This window comes from Xiphophorus couchianus, chromosome 15 (genome assembly GCF_001444195.1).
Source record: "Xiphophorus couchianus chromosome 15, X_couchianus-1.0, whole genome shotgun sequence".
Taxonomy (NCBI): Eukaryota; Metazoa; Chordata; class Actinopteri; order Cyprinodontiformes; family Poeciliidae; genus Xiphophorus; species Xiphophorus couchianus.
In genome coordinates, this window is record NC_040242.1 from 7643558 (window position 1) to 7660371 (window position 16814).

Sequence of the window (16814 nt, forward strand, 5' to 3'; positions counted from 1 at the left end):
ATGTTGTTTTAATAAGCTTATTACTGGCCGATGATAATTATCACTCCTTTAAGGAAGCAGCATGTACCTTAAGACAATAAATAAACTGATATTTGTCTTAAGGGTTAATTTTGTATTTTTGGGGGGTTCTGCAGAATAATTCCAAGTAGTAAGTATCTTCTCAGCAATACAAAGTTAGCCGTCTTTGTTTAGAGGCTAGTTGATCTGAGGCTGTTTCAGAGTGAAATTAATAGCTTACATGTTTCACGGTGTTTAACAATCAGGAGTGAGCGGAGGTGTTTTGTAAAATTGACTTTTTGGAGCCTTATATCATGTTAAAATGTTACTCCCTCATAAAAAACTTACCTGAAGTGTTGTTCTGATTCTTTCATGCATGTTTGAAAAATCCTCAAATCTCCCATTGCAACCATTTGGAGGTGCACATTTGCTTTCACAAAGTGTCACCTATTTCCACTAAGCTTCTCCTTGGAGCCTCAGTACCCAGCTGAGTTTCCATCACTCAGCTCCTCCAGACTAGCGGCAGCAACAACTAGCAAACACCTGGTAGGAATGCACCAGTGCTGAGCTCATCATGCAAACTACTTCTCAGTAGAACTCTCCTAAAAACATTTGTAAATGCCATAACAGAATAGCATTTTTGTGATGACTTCCTGAAGGTGGAGTTCTTAAAGAGACAGAGGCCAATTTCAAAGCGTCACATTGCGAAGTCAAATTTCTTAACTCATGATTAATATATACAACATTTTTATAACAACTGACTGTGCTATAAAATGGCACAATGTGCCTGGAAAATACATAACACCACCACTTTAAAAGATAGAAGTTTGTGTAAACACTATTTATAAATTTTACACCACTGATCTGAATATAATGTTATGAGGGTTATGGTTGTTTAACACAAGTTGCAAAATAGAATAAGTCAAATCCACTCCGTGAGAGTAACAAGACCAGTAAAACTAGTCTTGTTTTACTGGTCAACTAAGAAACTAAGATACTAAGAAACAGTATTTTTCTCCCTGGTGTTTTCCGTTAGAAAGTGTTGAATTTAGAGCAGCTAAAGAGGTGATTGAATATGACTAATAAACACAGAAATGAAGGCAGAGCAGTAGTGACAACCAGTAGTGACAATAATAAGCCACCTAAATAAAATCAGAAAACAAAAGCAAGTGTGAACCAAACATCGCAAAGACCTACTCATCATATGTTTGGTGTCTTAAATTAAAAAAATAAGATTCTTTTTTAAGAATTCTTATTCTGTCAGTGAAAATATTGTCTAGAAGGTTTTTCCATGCTATGAAAGCAACAGAATGAAAAAAGTAAGTTTTATTACATTTTGACTCAACTAAATGTTTATACTTACTATTTTCTGGTGCTAGCTACACCACCAGGTGGCGCTTTATCAGGCTTGAATTAATAAACATGGAGTCATATCTCATCATCAAACCCAAAATGATGCTATTGGAATTTCTTTATATTTCTATCCTTACTACTGTCTACTACTTCAGGTAAGATGTGAGGATAAACTGTCTCAGTGAATAACAGGCTTGTTAAGTAATACATTATCTGTGTCTGTATTTCTTACAACACAAGCAGAAATGCGAGTACTGGAAAACCCCCAAAGAATATAGCAATCCTATTATTGCGAATATTGAAATGAAAGACAAATCTTCCATCAACTGAAATGACAGATGAAAGTAAATTCTAAGTATTTCTGTATTTGCAGGGTATTAAAAAATACATTTCTGTTTTCTCCTCAAGCTGCATGAGGAACTCTGTTCTGTTCATTCATTGTTTCTTTTATTGTATTGACGTAGTTTTTTTAAATAATACTTTTACATTTGCTTTGCGTCCTATTTCATGAGATAAAACCACAGTTTTCAAACAACAAAAATCACCAACTTAAGTTAAAAATATTATACGTTACTGGTAATTTGATATGTGAAATATACAAATTTTTATGTAAATATGAGTAAACTAAATTATTAAATTGCCTAAAACAATTTTTAATTGATATACTTCATATATTTAAATCATACTGGTCTTTAAAAGTCCCTACATATATTTATTTTCTGAAAACATGCAATATGCCCATTAACTAGTGATAGGTATATATACATTATAGTATATTTTTGATTATTTCAACCCTTTTCAAGTATGCAGTATGCTGATAAAAATGTTATTGCATATTTATTTTTATGAAGAACCATAAATAAAGCTTTTTTATGTATAGAAAAATCAGTGTCTGTTAAGATAAACAATTGAGTGCTGACATTTGTTACAGTTCAATAATGTCATACTAAACCAGGCTTTCTATTTAATAACGTGCAGTCACACAGATTTGCTACAAAATAAAAATAATTGCCTTCTCAATTCAATTCTTTTCACTGACATCATTCTCAAACATTTCTTCCGGACATGAGCTGAGTCTGATTGAGGCACGGCGCACTTCTGTTCAAAAGATCATCAGAAATTATCCCCTTGGTGGTGTCCAAATTTTATGGAGTAGTATAAGGCAAGCCCTCTCCAATAAAAATACAGGTGCTTTTCTTCTTCTTCCAAAGACTTTTGCAGACTTCTTACAGCTAAAACAGTGATATATCATTTATTTATTTTTTGACTGTTCCTAAAGTGACTGTTGGACAGGGCCAAGTTAGGACATTCCTGCTGTTTGTTTGACTCTTCTCCAAACATTAAGAAATGCTAGCTTGCACATTTTCCTTTTGGAATAAAAAGGGGTGCTAAGCTTTGAAGCAGATGAATTGGTAAAGGACAAAAAAATCATATACAATTTCCATATGAAATAGGAAGACAGGAGTCCACAGGGAGACGCTAAATTGAAACTAAGGCTGTGCCTGATAGACCACAGGATATGCCTGCAAAATTTGGACATATCAAAATGGCGAAAAAGTCTGTTAGTGCCCATTTATATAAACTGAATGGCTTGTTATGTTCACCGTCCCTCAGAGGATACTTGTGAGCTTGGGGGAAGACTACAGGAAGAGGAAAATGGTTTTGACATAACTTTATTTTAGTGCTCTACGGGTTTTCTCTCCTCCCTGTGGTTTAATGTTGTATTCCACAGGGTCCCGGAAGGAAGCAGCCCAGTAAATCCGCACCGCCGGACTTAAAAAGGAAATGGTGTCTGAAGACAGGTGAAGAAGTGGAAGAAAAATACAGCCAGGCCTCTCGCTCGGAGTGCTTCTCTCCTGAGGGTCATCTCCCAGCCACACAATTGTGACTGCAAAAGGTGTTTGGTTTAAATTTAGCAAGGATGGAAGCTGTAATAATGAAATAAAATTTCTCTTAAAATAAAACGTTCAATACTTCTGTTTTTTAGATAAGCCTATCGTAAAGTGCCACATATAAGCACATCTAGATTTTCAGGTCAGTTTCCAGCATTATATTGGAAGAAAGTCTGTGGGAACATTTAAAGCTATCGCAGGAGGTTCTCTGGGGGGTTGTGAGGTGGTACGTGAACTAGGAAGTCTTCACTTAGCTGATCATAATGAACTGAGCTGATGTTCACTCCTTTAAGGTTTAACTTCTTTTATTTGCAGGAAGTGGTTGGGGGGGATGAAAGGAAAACAATGAGAAACTGCAGTCACCTCAGCTTCTCCCAGGGCACTTCAAAGGGTTCGCACATGTTTTTCAGTTTGAAACAGACTCCTTTATTCTAATTTAAAGACGATCAAGTGAACATGTTTTTTCCTCCTCATTTGATGCCTCACTTCAATATGCTGCAACAGATAGACAAGCACGTGCAAAAAGACTCCACTTTAAGGCATAGTTGGCATCTTTGGATGTGAGGTTCTGTTTCTATTTAACTGAAGTAACTAAAAGTGTTTATATGTTCAAGGGGAAGCTGAAGGAAAGCATGCAAATTACATGCTGATGCACAATAAAATTAGAACAAATTGTGAATTTTTGAAGAACTTGGGTAAACTCTACCCTTACTTTGTCCAACAGTCTCACCTGCATACATTAAAAACATAACTTTGGAGGGATATTTTTAAACCTGCTGGGTAAGGGACAAATCTATCCAAAGGAGTTAAACTTCCTCAATGATTTCGTGGCACCAGCAGTGACTTCGTACCACTTCCCTTCAAACTTCAGCAAACAGGATGTTAGCTGAGACTCCAGCATCTCTCATGCTAAAAACAAAGGCATCAAGAGGAGAGTAGGAGAAAAAGATGAGAGGAGGAATTCTGGCTTTCTCTTTCCCTCACAGCCCAATTTTGGATAACTGGAAAACAATGAACAGATCGATAGATTGAAAATTAACAACACAAAACAACACAAAAACTATATCCTATTATACATCTCACACTGTTTCAAAAAAACCAAATATAGCCTGATAGTATACCTTTATACTGGTTAAATCCTGCCTTCTCAATTTACATCTGCCAGTCACCTCGGCCTTCCAGAGTGGGGAAAAAGCCAACAAAGTCAACTTTCACATACACAATGTAAACACTAACAATTATTTATCAATAAGAAATGTCAAGCAAACATTTTATGCATGCAAATTGTAACGGGTACCAGGGTTCCGGACCCGTCAGCAGCAGATAAAGCTGAAAAACAGCATGGAAATGAGCACAGTCTGTGTTACTCCAATTTCTCTCAGCTTATTTATTGAACAAACCAGCTCATTTAACTGTCAATACAGCCCAATTTATAGTTCGGTAATTTACTGTACATATTAGACATATTCCATCATTGACATAAACATCAACATTAGCTTTCCTTAAACCAGAAATAATCAAATAACATCATATTTTGTCACAATTCCCTCAGGTAACATGGACCTTCAGTTCACTGCACTTTATATGCATATTTAATCACACACAGTGACATATTTCATGGGCATGTATCTTAAAGTTATTGTAAACTGGCATAACTATCTTAGAATTCAAACTACTTTAATTAAGTGAATGCATCACATCACAATTTAACCTTTCACCATTGTTTAGAACACAAATAAACCCTGGAGCCTGATAACAGCACATTACTCTCATACCATCCCAACTTCCTTTATAAGCGGTTACTGTTAGTGGTTGCACCTGTATATCCCGCTATTATCTGCCGCTACAGTGCGCTAACCAACTAGCATCACGGCATGTTAGCTACTTCCTCTAGCCGCTGCTAGCTCCGAAACACAACAAAACTCTTTCAATATCTTTCACACATTGACGCATTTCCTTAAACATTTCTCGAACAGTACCAAATAATCAAAAAGTACTTCATTAAAACGAACTTGAAGGTTATTCTCACCTGAAAAACAGCATGTAAATGAGCACACGGGAGACGCATAGCTCAGAGTCTCCATGCGCCACCTACTGGTGAAACACCATTAATGCACCCATCGTCATTAACCCCATAAACATTTAAAGAAATGCATGCTCCTTTTTTCTCTATAGTGAGCACACACCCGTGGGCATCACAAAATGCTCAATTTACAAATCATTTTATTCTTTTAATGTCTTTAAGCATCAACCAATCAAAATCCACCTCTTATCACTGCTCTTCCTATAAAAGAGCTGGGTTTGAGGCGGGACTTCCACTTTAGCAGAGTTTCAAGATGGCTGCCACAAAAGGCACACCCATAAGGTAACAAACATTTCAACCACACACACACACACACACAAAAGGTTTATTTACACACTCTACAACTAAAAGAATGTTGCGATCTTCATCACAGTTTACTCTTTGTCTTTCAGCCATTAATGTCCTTGAATTTTGTTGCAGTTACATAAATTTTAAGCTAAATGAGAACAGAGTGAAACAAATAGATGTGTGTTGGGGTGGAGGTGGTAAACTCAAGAAAAGGTCCATTATTATTGTAATTTCTTGCTGAAACAGTAAAATATCACCATATGGGCCTCAACCAATTGTCTCTAAAATGATCAACACACATTTTTAAACATCTTGAGTTTGAAAAATCTGTTTAAAAATCTTAGTTTTTCGTCACAGTAAACTTGGTTGACTTGTGAGTGGTATGTGCAAGTCTCAATGATCCCCCCCCTCCAAAAAAAATCTTTTACTGGCCTTAGCACAAACTGAGTCGCACTAATGTAGTTTTATTATGATATTATAGACTTCTATTGGTCGAGAAAACAGAGAAAAGTCTAACATGCACTACTACGAAAGTGCAGATGGGTAAAGATACACATGCTACATTTTTCTCCAAAGATCTTGCAGATTTTCCATTAAGAAATCATTCAATATGGTCACAAGCTACCATAATGCTAAAAGAATAATGCTGTCAACGTGACCAGGGTGTGTCTTTTAAGATTATTTACTGCCTCTAAAAGTTGCATCCAAGAATGAATAAAAATGCTATCACTGTGCTCCCAAAACATCATTTATGTTTTTTTTTTCTGCTTAGAATCCAGCTGACAGCAAATGAATCCAGAAAGTAATCCGTCTCAGGCAAGCTGCATTTTACAATCATTTCTAACAATGTACAGATTTCCATTAAGACACAATCTCTGAAATATATTCAGCATCAAATCAACTCGATGAAAACTGTGCTCAGATACTGTGAGAGAATAGCTGCATTGTCATCTTAACTTTAAGCTGAGTTCATTATTCTTTACTTAAAGGTAATCAGTGGGGCTCCCAGCACCATGAATTCCACAGGACAATATTTACATATCTGCTTTAATCACTGCGCTTCATTTATTTTTACCCTATTAAAATAAACATGATGGAGTATTACCAGCTGGCTACAGGAATGTGGAGCACAACAGAGACTTCAGAAAAGTAAAATTGCTTTGGTATGAGAGCTTTACAACTGAATACACTTGTAAGCAAGCATAGTACATGAGGGGGCAGAGTGAGTCAGAGGATTCTCCGTTTCAGAGATTTTTCCTGGGTCAGCGATTCATAAAAGAGGCACAGACCTACATTAGGGCTTAAACGTTTAACATGCTGAAAGATAACAGGGGTCCTGGCATGATGTCTGAACAAGATGTAAAGCAAATGTGCAGAAAAGCATAAAAAGTACCATGAAACCCAAGTGTTTCAATCTCCAAACATGCCATGACCGTGCGCCATCTGTTTTTTCCTCGTTTCATTTTGAAGCCAATGGAGAGGTCTGTAGTGATGCGTAACCCCCATAAATTCTGCAGATCCTCAGAGACGTCCCCCAATTTGTCCACTGGTGATTCATCTGGGAACTAATAGTGGAAGACAATAAGCAGTGAGCAAGACCATGTGAAAGACATCAGTAAACATGTGCATAAATCACACTGACCCAAAGCGATGGTAGGGAAAGTCTCTTTCCACAAAATCATCCGGTGGTTGGACGAGTACTGGGTTGCTGGCAAGTTGACGTTAAGGCTATTCCCAGATTCTTGATGTTTTGGCCTGCATGAATGATGAGAGCTTCTCCCCTTAGTGACCTTGAGAGCAATTTTCCTTTTGCAACGTGACAGTGCTGTTGATTTCTGCCAATCGAAGATAAAACAGCTGCATATCTTCATTCAGTTTCTTCTGTTACACACCAGGATGTAGGAAAGTGATGAATCGGTTGTTGTGGATAATAGGCTTGTTCACGCTGCCACATAAATTATACATCTCATTTTCCGCCTTTGCAACTTCCACTGTATGAATGAATAATCACCATAATCCTTGGAAATATAAATATTTTTAAATCATATATGAATTTAAATAAGGTATAATAACAGGTCCCAGTGTGAGATGCAATAGCTCCCATTTGAAATCAATAATGTCAACTGTCATAACTTTTCCACCCACTGTGGCTTGGCTTGCCAATTGTTAGCAGCAGGGTAAGGAAATAAATTTAACAGTAAGGAAGGTGGCCAATGAATTTTTTTTTTTTGACAGGAAAAATATCCTTTTGGAATGAAAATGTATCATTTGGAAAATGAATGTCTAAAGATGTGAAGGTGATGGTAACTTAAGCTATAGAAAGAAGAATATTGGGATTTTCCATGTTTATTACTTCTAGGTGAAAGTTGATCCAGAAAGTTTGACGGACTTCTTTTAGTTGTCTTGTTAACTTTTTGATACTTTATTTAGATTTTTCCAGACAATAATTAATAAAATATAAGTTAAAGTAGGAGTCAGAATTTCTTGGGATCTGTGATTGTCCTCATCCAAATACATGGTTTGGAAGAATGACTGTACTTTGGCTGTACTTTGGCTGTACTTCCTGTGAATTAGGTCAGGAAAAGGGCAGCTAAAGTCCCTGCAGACCCCACACATTCTGGACACAAACTCTGAACTTTTAACTTCAGGTTTTCAAAAACCAGCCGCCACACAGAAAGTGTCTTTTCACATACTGTACGTCAAATGTCTTACACTTTTGTAAAAACAGTGTACAACTAAAACTTGTAGTTTTTTATTTCCTTTTCACATTTTTGCATTTCAAATGTTGTTATTGGATTATATTTAATTGCATATAAGGATTTGCTGTTTTTACATTGATGTCTTAAGATTTTGAAACATGAGAAAGAATGAATATTTCACTATCTTTTAGCTGGAATAACCATACAAAAATGCAGAAGAGTGCAGAAAGGACAAGTGGGGTACCTAACAATTATGTAATCAGTTTAATGTGGCAAGAAAACGTTTGTGGTAAGAAGAGCTTAATAGAAATAACTCAGTGTCACTCTGTGCTCCTAAAGCTGGTGACTAGCTGTGTAAGTGAAATCACATTGCTTCAATTGCTATAATGTCACACTTCAGCTGAAGAGTGAGAGGACGTTCATATCAGGACTAAACTTAGTTTCTCAACTTTTTATTTCAGAAGACATGCATGTGAACCTAATTTTCAAAGTAAAACAAGTTATTTTCTCACTAAAGACATTATTACATGCATTTCTTTAGCCATCACCACCTAATTTATGGTCATGTCACAGCATTTCAGTTTGATTTAAATCTGGACTTTGACTAAGCCATTTCCAAAGCTTAATGTTTTCTTTCAAGCCATTCAGAGACGAACTTGTTGGTGCGTTTCATATTATTTTATGACTGCATAATCCATGTGCTCAAGGATTTTAGTTTATGAACTGACTTTGTCCTCCTTTAGAGCAGAATTTTTTGCTGCATAAATAAAGACAAGCTACTCTCATCCTGATGCAGCAAAGCATCCCCAGACTGTCACTTTATTACCACCATGTTTAAATGTTGGTATTACGTTTGTCATGTTTCTGAACTGTTCCAAAATCTTCAAAAATCTTCTCAGTTGATTGATGATTTGATCTTTTAGTTTAAAGGTGACCTGCTTTGCTTTATTGAACATGTTGGGATAGGTATATGGGCTATACAAAACATGTTCATAACATTTTTTGCACAAAATTATTCTGATAAAATTAGATTTTAGTCTTCTTAGTTCTGCCCATTTTCAGAAGGAGCTGTTTTAGGGCCTCATGTCACTTAAAATACAAATAATCTGCTCCTGGCCCTGAACTCAACATTTACACTGGCACATGAAAATGGCTACAAACAGATGCTCAATTACACAACCAAACGTCTTTGAAAAGCATGAGTAGAGCCTCCCGCACAATCAACAAGAATGCAGCAAATGGTTTACCAGCTCACAAACATGCTAAAACTCAGCTTAGGTTGGTAGGTAAACGGCTGGTCTTCTCTGAGGTTGCTAGGTAACAGACTGGGCCTCAATGGGCTTGGCAGATGAGCGGCAGTGCCTACTGATTTGTGACATTTTCCAGACACCAAAAAACATTTGCTAACTGTTGCCAAAGCATAAGTTGTTTTCAACTTATTGCTAAAAACTGACTGTTTTATTTATTTATTTATTTTTTAATGCTTGGATTATCGTTTGTAGAAGTAGTAGAAACCCAAATGGAAGTATAAAAATGTGCCAAACGTGAATTTTGCAACATAGGTTCCCTTTAGCAAAAAAGTAATCATTTGAAAACTGTATGCTGTATTTAATTTGTTGTTAATAGTGTGACAGAAAGCAAAAACTGTATGTAAGGGAGAATATGCTTTTTCCAAAATATTGTAAGGTCACTGCTGTTTTATTTATCTTGGATTATGAATGACTGTTAGGAGCTACTTTTGAATAATTTCAGCCTACAGTTGCTCTTTCAGCAGCAGACAAATTAACACACAGCTGTTGTTTTTGCAGAGAAAAAAACTCCATCATACTCATATATCAATATCCATCTAATCCATATGCAGTGACAATTTTATTGTGCTCATAAAATGCTCTGAACTGCCCTTAAGAACACTGTATTTTCAGAAGGTATTTTAAAAAGGCTTAAATTACACTCAAACTGCATCAAGATGAATGGATTGGCAGCACTAGTATGAGAGCACTCTTTTTTTCTTTCAAGACAGGGAATTTTCCCCCCGCTTGACCGTGCCAAGAGCAGGAGGAGAAAATCAACTCCATTCAACTATTTGTCAACTCCCTTTAGAAACATTTAATAGTAATAAAATTTATGGCTCCAGTTTCCAGAGGATACTGCCAGTGAAGTTCATCTCTTCAAAAGTAGCTGTAAATGCTACCATTGTTTCACTATTTGATTTATGACTCAATTTTTCACTAAAGGTTTCAGCGTCAGAACCTTACGAGCAGTAGGTAGTGGTATGACTACGGGATATGCATGAATTCTGCCAAAATATTTACCAATCTGTCCGTTCTGCCAGTTCAGGGCTATCCACAGGGGAAGACGGGCTTTCTGTACTTTCTGCAGGATGAGCAATGACACTACCAGGCGGCTTTCAGGAATCTACTGGAACGGTGCTCGAATCGAGTTGCCATATGGCAGTGATGCTTAAAAGCTGTGTCAAGAAAGGCTGCGGCATGAACTCATATGTCATGTCTGTCGGCTACATTGTGCTTTTATTACATTTTGTGATTAAAATTACCATTTGCCGGACGTGTTTTAGAGGATTACAGAACAACTGAGGCATCATTTGGGGATCTTGCGTCATTTCATCGCTCAGACTTTGTGCAATTTCCTCATCTCCATTTCAAAAGAAAAAAAACACAGCCTTCTTTACAGTTATTCCATTGCTATATAATTTGGGAGATATCGTAAAAATATGTTAGTCATACTATGGATCAGTTCAAAGTGTTAACCTTTATTGTACAATGTAGAGTTGACTATAATAAGGCCATTAAAAGATGGCGTGATGGAGGTAGGTATGAAGGGGAAAAGAGGGAATCATGGTCAGAGTGAGTTATAGACCATCAAGGAGTAGTAAAAGCCAGTGATGAATTAGTATGTATTTCTATTTTTTCCCCCTCTTCTCTTTTTCATCCTGACAAGAGGAAGGAAATGCTCTTTGTTTTCTTAAGGATGTGCAGTTTTTACCTCTCTCTCAAATCCTCCGGCTGAATCCTCAAGCCATCAAACTGAGGATTTAAAGGCCTGCGGTAGTAGTTATGGTTCCCTGCAGAAGCTCCGAGAGGCATCCCCAGAAGCCCAGAGGGAGGAAGGCTGTTTCAAAAGAAGCTTTCATCATGAGTTTCGTTCTCTGTGTTGTAATTACTGCGAAACATTTCCTCCTCTTTGTGCACTTTTTTCAGCTCCTATTACATCGAGGAGGAGACTTTTTTTCTCTTTCTGTTAATGCGAGAAAAAGCGAAAATCCTTTAAGAGGCTATAAAGTTTTGATAAAATGTTGTAAAATCAAAACAAATGTAGGAACTTTAAATTAAAAATCTGATTTAGTTTGAGTCACAAAGCTCAGCAGCAACATCAGCCACACCCTCACAACTCACATGTGCACATGTGTAGATTACATTATGCTCCGAGTCCTACCACAGAGAGTGTGTGTGATTTATAGGGAAATAAATCTATCCCCTTCCTGACAGTTAAACCCCAACTCTAAAGGCTGGCACACAAGGAAAGCTCCCATTTCAAAAAGTAGAAGAAGAAGCAGAGCGAGCTTTAGAGGCGCCTTAAATCACTCGCCGCCACGAACTTTTGACATTTTCTCCCGGAGCCCTTAATGCTTGTATTGAACACCGAATGGACCCAAGTCGGTTTGGGATAAATATGTATAAGCATCAACATGGAAGCATGCATCTGTCATATCCCCAGTGAATGAGTGGCTTATTTGTGAGCCAAGTTGAGATGCTGATGGTGCTCAGCTGACAGGTGGCTTAAGTGATGACGGAGTTGTAGAAGCCACATGTAAATCTGGCCATTGTGACAGGGAACAGCTTGTTGCTCTCAAATTGAATCTGTAAATGTAAATTGTTTCAAATTGAACGGTGAGGAAGGGGTTAAAATATCTTAACAAGCACGGTTGGCATAAAAACACACATAAAAATACACAGATTCAGAAAATCTGTCAGTTTTAATACCCATGGGAATTGCTTTTAATTTTGGTTAACCCTGATGAAGGCAAATTTTATTCGAAAGTCTGTTACATCAGAAAAAAACATTTAAGAAATGAGACGAAATAAAGAAAATGTATTTATGTATTTATATGTTTGTTTATTTTTTAAACTATTTATATAATCAATTTATTAATTTTATTTAACTACTTATATGATCTATTGATCAATTTATTTATCTATATTATTTATTTATCCTTTTATTCTTAATATCCCAGTTGTTCTGTGTTGCTTTCTTTTTAAAAATTTCGTTGTGCTTTATTCCTGATTCTGATTCTGAAATCAATCAGTGCTACAGCGTTTGCTTGTAGCACCATGAAGTTACATCAAGTCAAGTGTATTTGTATAGCACATTTTCAGCAACAAAGTAGTTTAAAGTTATTTCAAGTGCTAAACACACCGCTTATGTAACATGCAGTAAACATTACATCTTGTCAAATGCCATTATGAAAATCATCAAGCAAATACACATTGGATATTGATCAATGTTCCACTTACTACAAATCAAATGTGATTCTAAATCGGTGGGTTTTAAGCCTTGATTTAAAGGTATTCAGCTGTTCTTCCATCTGCTGAAAGTTTCATTTTAAATGCAAAAATCAATGTACTAAGCATTAATTTGACTAATGCACAAATCCTGAATGTAAATACACAATAACTTGAGTTGATTTAGTGCTATGATGTTTCATATTTCAGTGTCAATAATGTATATTTGGAGTATGAACTTTTAAATAACCAGCAACTATTGGCATTATAATAATTAGAAATATGTTTGGGTGGTCCACTTCAACTAGTTATTGCAGACTTGGACCAGCCTGAAAGGAGAAGTAAAGTTCAATGTTTTGCAAGCAAACATGAAATGATACATGAAATGTGACCAAAATTTGACTCTTTTATTTAACATTTTGAATTATTCTGTTTCCTTTCTCATATATACAATGTGTAGATTGTTTATAAACTTATACTGTGTGAATTCAAGAGTTCCTGGTATCTCTGGGCAAGCAGAGGATCTTAAGCATTTGCTTAGTTCATGTGAAACAAACAGGGCAGCTTACATGTTTGGCTTAATATTCATTTGTTTTTCATTTCTCTAAAAGAGTAAAATAAAAGGAAAAATCTGGTGAGCATAATTAATGTCAACATACAAGTCTTTCTTTTTGAAAGTGAACAAAAACATCCTTCAAAGACTTTATAATACTTATTCTGTCAAAACGAATGATTTGTTTACTCGAATAAAACTTAATTATGACAGATTTTGAGAAGCCAGACGAGTTTTGCTCCTTGCACGCAAAAGGTCATTTGCTCAACTGTGATTGAATCTCTAATCCAATATAAACGTTAAGTTCTCGCAAAGTGTCAATGCCTGATTTCTCTGCCAAAAGCCCAGAGCTGCTTCTTGAGCTGGAGACAAGGTCAAGAAAATAATGTTTAATCTGTTAGGGCTTTCTAATAATTATTTGGACCCTGGAGGAGAACCTTTTCTTTGGCTTGACTGTTGGGATCTAATATTTCACTTGATTGATGTGAAACCCATATCACGACTTGTTCTGCTAAAGTATGTAGTGGGAAATTCCCAGATCTACTTAAAAATGTGTTTCACAGCCATTGCAACTAACGCCCCTCACAGCTAGTTATTCATACTAATAATAACTTTAGTTTAAACTGAATATATGAGTTCACTTTAAGACCGTTTCACAATGGTCTCATGGAAAGACTTAAATGTACCCCAAACTGATTTATGTTGATCATATTTTCAGGATTCAGTTCAGTGTAAGAAAAAAAAAGTCCTTTATAAAAACTTTCGAATTTCTTAATTCCTACAGATACGAAGGCCAAGCTATGACCTTTACAGGAGTGTAGGAGGTGCTGTCAAAGCAATATAAATATTCATTAAAACAGAGGTAACAGTGAAGCCAGTGTTAGTTCATCCAATAAATCTCCAGCAGCATGAGGGACTGGAGGAAGAAGTGGCTGGTTTGTGATGCTGTGAATCTCAGAGTTTACTCGTAATTAATAGCAAAAACGATTCAGCTGCCACAAAAAGTTAACATATGTGTATTTTTTAAATAAGAGGATGCAGAGAAGGATAAATATATCACATTCACAACTGATGTACACATAGGTATGACTGAATAGGCCCCACAGAACAAATACAGTGAATGGTAATGGAGAAAAGAAATACAGAAATATTTAAAGTTCAATTACATAAACAAATTGTAGGATTGAGATTCATCCAGAAAAGAGCATCCTCACATGATGGGCATCACGCAGCCAAAATGTCGTCTGAACATAATAAAAAAGAACATGTTGGTAAGTTGCTTTGAATACTAACAACCTCCATAAAGCATATTGTTATGATATGATTATTATTCATGATATAGATACTAGCATAGAGAATGTAAACAATCAGCTTTGAAAATGAATTCCAGGATATTTGCTCAGACAACGTTGAGACTGTTAGATATTGTTTTCTAAGTTAGGCCCCAACGTTCAATAAAACAAAGAAAATATAAAGACACAATGGCAATAATTTATAAGTTCATTATATGTTTACATTCTCAACCTGCAACAGACATTTACCACTTATCAGTAGTCAAATATACAATTAATCTGGTTTCAATAATTTGCAACTAGATAAAAATGCCACATCAAAGTCAAATTTGTCTCATATTTTTCTTTTGTTTTTTGTTCATGCCACTGTGATTGTTTAATTAATGCTAATAAATGGGCAATAATTAATGGCTAGTCAAACTGAATTACATTATATTGGAATTTAGTTGAACATATAATTATATTTAACAGAAGTAATGAACAGCAAGCATGTGGCGACTGTGGGCATACAGACTCATAGTTATTTAACTTTCTAACATAAATCCATTTGTCTATTACATTTTGAAGTACATAAGTCCACAATACAGAAACTTAAAGCCTCTCAGTTTAGAGAAACATACTGGTGCGTCTAACAGAGAATATTGTGACTGTGCAGCATGCGATCACTCAACACAAACGGTTCTCTGCTTTCCGCCTTTTACGCTCTGCTCCTTTTCTCTTTCGCGGCTGCAGCTCCTCGAATGCCGCGCATTCCTCTTTGTTTGCTCATAGGGAGGCCTCCCTGCGGATCCCGAGCATGACTTTCCCAAAGCCGATATTAATATCACAGGCCATTGTAATAGAGTTATTTTCATGGAAGCCCTGGAGGAAGTCACGTGGCTATGATTAGTCCCCGGAGGGCCCGGAGTCTCCATTAAGCTCGTTGTTTTAGCTCACATAACCATCAATGAAGTGGAAAAGCTGAGGAAGTAGCTATCACTCAGGGCTGGCTCGAGTGTTTTCTGAGCACCTATTTTGTAAATGGGGCCAGAATATTTTTCCTCTCTCTGTTTTTTTGCAGGGGGAATTATTCTTAAACCGCAGCTTGGAGAAGGAGCCTACACATGTGTGCGCTTATATTGACCCACCTCCATTTAGATTGATAGCAGTGGGATCTGGTGGTTAACACGCTGTTTAAACCTGGAGGAAAAAAAGGGGGGGAAAAACAACATGAGAAAAAGCCCAAGGACTCACACACACTCAGCAACTACACGCAAGGGTGAGCTCCAATGCATCTGCCATAAGGAAGACAACTTGAGTTAAGATGGAAAAAAGGCACCCTGGAATACATTTACTCTGTCAGGTTACTACTTAAACACACATGACTGAGAGAAACAGACACTGCCACATGCGTGCTTCCTCTCATAACTCTGCTCACCTCTCGTCTTGACCTAAAAGCCACTGGGCCACTTCCAAGGAAACAGGAAGAACTGGACCAGCAGGGCAGTTGACAGCTTTCAGATGGAATATAAGCGATATCGACCGTGTTCAGAGGCTTACGGAGAGGAAGGGAGAGCTGTTCTCTACTTAATCACCAAGATGCTAGTCCCATAATTGTCAAATAAAACATTTTTTGTGTGTGCTTTCAGAAGCTAAGAAAGCATGACAAGATTAAAGTTGATCTCCAAGAATTTAACACTTTGTCCTCCAAGGTGGCTGTTTTCCTTCAGCTCTCCGACTATAAAATAAAACTCATTCATACAATCACAATTTCAACAATTTCAAACACTTTGAATGCCATAAGTAATTTATTTCCTGAAATGTTAGTTTTCTTTGGAAAAGTCAGGGGGATAAAAAATAATTCTAAATAATCTGCTTAACTAAATCAAATCAGATAAATGCCTTTAGAACATGTGGCAAACTCGAGGTCCACGGGCCAAGTCTGGCACACCAGAAGTTTTAATTTGGCCCACTAGACTCTAGAAATAGAGAATAAGAGTATATAATAGAGAATATTATATCTTTAGAAAACTGGAAATACATTTGCAGAGGACAAAGCACAAAATCTAAGAGACATATCATCCTTTATTGGTTATTTGCCGCATTTTGAGCTGAGAGCTTTGAAAATTACCTTAATGGTGTGTGTCACTCTTATTTT

The 16814-nt window shown here is 36.5% G+C and overlaps 1 long non-coding RNA gene across 1 annotated transcript; it reads right to left on the bottom strand.

Annotated features, from left to right (window-relative positions):
* Positions 1-2250: 2250 nt before the first annotated feature.
* LOC114158339 (uncharacterized) lies at positions 2251-5300 on the bottom strand. The gene is made up of 3 exons (XR_003598396.1): positions 5272-5300; positions 4364-4417; positions 2251-4243 (listed from the first exon to the last, which is right to left on the bottom strand). It is a non-coding gene; the product is annotated as an uncharacterized LOC114158339 (long non-coding RNA).
* Between the last annotated feature and the right edge of the window lie 11514 nt (positions 5301-16814).